Below are 5,355 nucleotides of genomic sequence, written 5' to 3'. Positions count from 1 at the left end.
CAGCGAGTTCCATGGATCTGTCCCGATATGGAATTGTAACAGAACAAAAAGACCCACACTTTTGGCTTTTTTCACTTGTCAGAATTCTAAATTTGTATGTTGAAGTCCTAGTTGTATGGATTTAATGCCTTCAGCCTTTTGCTTTCTCTGTTTAACTTCCTCATTTTTCTTGGAGTGCTTGAACATGTAACAGTACCATTACTGAGGAAGGGCTGCTTGCTCTGTGCTGTGCTGCAACTACAGCTTGTTTTGGGTGTGGTTTTTAACTAGACAACCAAAGATGCTTTTATAATTTGTTTGATTATCATAATTCAGTTAATTATTTATTTAACATAATGCTCTGGTGGAATGGAATATAACACTTGGTTTTATCTGTAGCCTGGAACATATCATAAATTCTAGCTAAACGCAACATGGTTGTGAATGCTACTGCTGACATGTCCAACAGAAAGGATGTGCAAATAAGGTAAAGTCCTAACCAGCTAGCTTTTACTTTAGAGAAATAGGTAGGAGACTTTGTTGATCATAATTGCCGTTCATGCCCCTGGATGTATCATGCCTTCAGTTTTACTTAAGGGAAAAATAGTAAGTTAATGCAGTATTATTGATCTCAAGGCTAGTAGAATTGGACTGCTTTTCACCAAATCTAGATTTTTGCTGTCATTTGTTCCCCTCTTTCACCAGCCATTGATTATAAAGTGTACAGAGGTCAGTCTCCTTTCTCAACAGTCTTCACATGGTTAAGCACAAAAAATGTTTTTATCAGAAATTATTAAACCTGTCTTCATACAGGTCTCTTTTAAATGCTACCTCATCAGAATGAGTTTGTCATAGCCACTGTAAAGGTTTGTTGAAGATTTTTTTAAAGAGTATGTACAGCTATGATTAATATATTTTCTGTAATCAGAGCTGAATAGATGGAAGAACTTAATGCACTATTTTATCTACAATTTATATCTGGATCACATCAGATCAGTCAAGTATTGCATGACAGCATACTATTTAATTTCATAGTTGTGAGGGTATAAAATCTTACAGTACTTTCTTAAACTCTAATATTTAGAGTTTCATATAAGCAGTCAACTTCCATTTCTCTCAATGTGGCTGACAGGAATGAATGCAGGTGCTGTGTACAGAAAGATCACCCTCATTCTTCTGCCTGAGAGAATTTCAGTTGTGTGTGACGTTTAACACACAGAGTTAGTACATATGTGAACAAATTAGTAAATGTTCAGTTGAGAACGTAGCAGGCAAGTTACAAATGCCCTGGGAGTGATTTAATGGTACTCCTTTTACCCACAGCAGTCTTTAGAGCTGTGAGGTCTTCCATGGCCGCCACTAGGTGTCACTGTCCTGGTCTCCGGCTGCCCCTCTCTGCTCTGTAGAGTTAGGGAGTAATAAACCAAATTATTAATTTCTGCATTTTTAGAAGAGCATTTATGTACATACATCCAGGTATCCTACGTAATTCAACAGAGATTTGAAAGCAGCACTATTAGCTTTTTAATGCATTTGATTTGCCTGCTTTTCCTTCCCAAACTTTCAGTTGCATTTATCCAGTCAAAAGCAGTGGAATGCTTCCCCCCCCCAACCCCAGTTGCCACTTAAAATATGTAGCTCTAATATAACTGACCAGAAGTAGTTTAATCTGTTAGTATGTGATGTAAGTGAACTTTTTCATAGCTCTAGAGCTTGTGAAACATCTGTTCATGCTGAGGACTCCTTCAAACTCACCAGATGAACCTTCTACTTTTTAAAATAAATAGAGCATAAAAAGTGCACGTGAGTTGAGGTTTCTTGCCTTGTAATTTTAGGAAGAAGGAAGATGCTTAACACAGCATTCAGTTTCTGTATCTACACACTTATTCAGTTAATCTTAAGTCTCATTCCTGGTGAGGATCCTTCATGAAAGACACCTTCCAAATGAGGAAGGCTGGGCAAAATACTCTCAAGATACAAGTTGCTCCTTATCAACCAGCTTCCTAGGCATAGTACACTTTTCCATTTGCTCTTCCTAGTTTTCTACCCATGTGAAACCATATGCATTTTACATTCCCATAAATAATAACGTGAAGTAACACCTTCACACGTGGATGATCCTAAAGTTAAATGCAAATAAACTGCTTTCAAAGTGTGAGTTCCTGAAGTTCCTCATGTATTTTTAACAATTTGCTGCTCTCCTCACTTCTACTTTACAGAGCATCCTGACTCACTTTTTAGGTAAAGTGATGCAGTGGTAACAGCTAGGCTGATACATTTAAAATCATAAATGGTACAAATGTCTTGGAGTTGTTCAGTGCATACAGTATTGTCATATATGTGCTGTATGTATTTTTAAACTTGGTGCCAGCTTGTTTGATTTTACATCCTGCCATGTTTGAAACTGAGCCACTGGCCAATTTTAAATATCATTCATCACGTATGTCCTGTCAAGAAGAGCAAACCTGCAGGAATCCGCTCATTTATTGCACCTGAGAGATGTGCTGCTGAATAAGCTGTACGTGTGTAAATCTTGTGGCAATGAAAAAAAGAATAAATGGACTGCTGACATAAACTATTGAAGTCAGTTATGCAAAATGTGTCTATGGTTTTTTTGTCAGCTCCTTCCTTTGGAAGCCTTGCAGAGGCTGGTGGGTTTTCTTTCCTTTTCTTGTTAATTTATGACTGTCTTGCATCGTTGCATCAAGCAGAACTGGACAAGGATGTAACTCATTGGTTTCTGAGCAGTTGTAATAAATGTCTAGTTTGCTCATCTGTGCTCACTTTAAGCTTTTAAAAAGCTTGCTGTGTTTATCTGCAGTGAGGCATCCACTACAAGCACCTGCACTTTGTGTCATGAGTTTGTACTGGCAACAAGCAGCGAAATTGCAGGGATAGTCTTGCCCAGTACTAGGCTCTCTGCTCTGTAGAAGCAGCAATACGTTCATAGGCCTGTGCAGAGACCTTCAGAGGTATGTATTCAACTGCCTTCAGTTCATTTCTGAAAGTCTAAAACAAAATAAGTAAGTTGTCTTCTCTACTCACCCAGTTGGCATCCCTCTCCAGTGGTTTCACCAGCCACTGGCTGCTTCAGTATCACAGGAGTCTGTCTTCAACAAGAGCAAAACTGCTGATGCTGATACTTGAGCCATGGCAAGCTATTTTCCTTTCAACTGTCAGCACCAGCAGCTTCACGCAGCTGATGTCAGCCGGCATTTGGCACACCAAAAGGCACAGCCCTTATGAAAGGAAAAATGTGTAAATGTTGACAACCATGTGCATTTTTAATGTATTTTTTAATATATATTCAGCAAAACATGTTTTCTGATCCATGCATTATATACAGTGTGCTGGGTAGAACTAGTTGAGGATTGCATACTTCTAAAATGAGTTTTTTTCTTATACACTGTTGACGGAGAGGTCTGCAACTGCAGTGACCTCTACAGCCATGTGCAGAAAAGTGTGTTTCGAACATGTAGCTACAACTTTCATCTCTTAATGAAAGAGGCCTGGGGAAGCTTAAGGGCTTTCAAATTTTGAGTCAATATAATAGCAGGATACTTTCTCTTGTTAGTACATAAACTTGACAAGTTGCCCTGTGATTTTTGTTGTGCCTCTTCTACAAGCAGTGAAACACCTGTTTGTTGTTAGGCAAACCCAGTAGGCTCTGTATCATGACACGTGCTTTCTGTCAGGAGGGTGAAGAAGCAAGAAGTCCATGATGTGGTGTTAAAGGCATGTTTTTCTTTTATGGTGGTAATGTAAAGCTCTATGAAAATAATTCATTCCCACTATTAAAGAATTAAGTAAAAATAGGCTGTTTTATTTCCTGATCCTTAAGGAATATGCTTTTATAAGTAGTATCATTAAAGGAATGATGTTGTTGCCAAAGTGGAACCCTTCAGTAGTGGCAAAGATGCAGCTTTGAGTGAGTCTGATACCCACTTAGTATCAGTGCTATTTTTCCATGATCTGACTCTGCATGCCTTGGGTGGGTGAACCCAGAATCAAGAGCATTTCTCTATTGAGTCTCTTTGAATGGCAGAAGCATTTTTCATTCACTCATGGGGGAAGCACAAGGGATGAGGGCTTCTCTTATCTTAAAGTGCTGAAGGGCTTGTGTTGACAGCAGTCTCAGCCCATGCTCCCTTGGCCAGTTCATTTATTGATAAAAGACAAAGGCACATACGTAGCTCAAGAGCCTTCTCCTCGGCATTGGAGATCATTGATTGGCTTCCCCTTGGATGGAGGTGGCAGGTGGAGCCACGTTTGCTGAAGGCATGCTTTCATGTTGTCACATAGAGTTTCAAACACAGTTGGACTAAAACAACATCATGTTGCCACCAACACAGGTCAGTCTTTTCCCTGTCCTGCCTTCCCATTTGTTTTTTCTTGAATTCTCCCCATCTGGAAGCAGTTGTGTACACTAGTGAGAGGACACCAGATCTTCATCTTTATCTGATTTAACATTTACCAAATATTTTCTGCCAGCTTTATTTGCTGGGGTTTTGTTGTTGTTGTCAGTTGTGAGTAAGTGAATACTCATCTGTCTTGATGGAGTTGCCATATTTTGGCTGTGGTTCAAAGATGTGTTACAAATAACTGTCTCTTTTCAGGGGAGTAGGGGTAAATAGGGGTAAATATGTGTATACCAAACCCAGCTCTGTGTAAAAACCTTATAGTGGCTGGGAGTTCCACATGAGACGAAGATCAAGAACAATTAACAAATTATTAAATTCCGATTTGTGCAGTTTAAAAATAGAACCTCTCTGAAATTTTCTCTGAGTCTTCATTATAGCCTTGTTTCTAAACCCAACCATTTTATTCCTAATTTGGCTTGTGTTATGAGCAGTCAAGTGTGCATGCAACAGGGTAAAGTTCACAGGAGGCAAAAGGGCAGTGCAACTGGCAGCCATATTCAGAAAGGGCGAGATAAATGGAAAACTAAGAATAGCTTTGTGCATTTTCAGGAAGGAGACTTCCACCTGATGGGGCCCTTACAAGCTCTTTGCAATGCTTCAGCAGGTGCTTTCTTTCTGTCTTTGCCTTGAAAGTTCAAATTCCCCCTTGCTTCCAAATTATAATTGCTCTGTGGGAGCAGAGCAGAAGTGGGTGCCACAAAACGGTGCATGGACCTGTAACGAAGACATCAACATCAGTGCTTTTTTTCAGATGTGTTTTTTTGTAAGCTGCTTGGCTTTAGTTTTCCATTTTAAGTGTTTGCTTTCAGACATGCAGAACTTGAAGTAACTCTGAAAGTGCAGATGTGATTCTAAGATTATCTCTGCATTGCTTCAGTGCCCTGTTGTGGGAGATAATGCCTCTTCCCATAGCCTTGCAGGGCAGAGGGGCTGGTTTCCCTGCTCTTCATGGCAA

Source organism: Melanerpes formicivorus, unplaced genomic scaffold, assembly GCF_026170545.1.
Source record: "Melanerpes formicivorus ecotype bairdi unplaced genomic scaffold, bMelFor1.0.p_v2 SCAF_1, whole genome shotgun sequence".
NCBI lineage: Eukaryota > Metazoa > Chordata > Aves > Piciformes > Picidae > Melanerpes > Melanerpes formicivorus.
Note: the sequence above shows the minus strand (reverse complement) of the source record.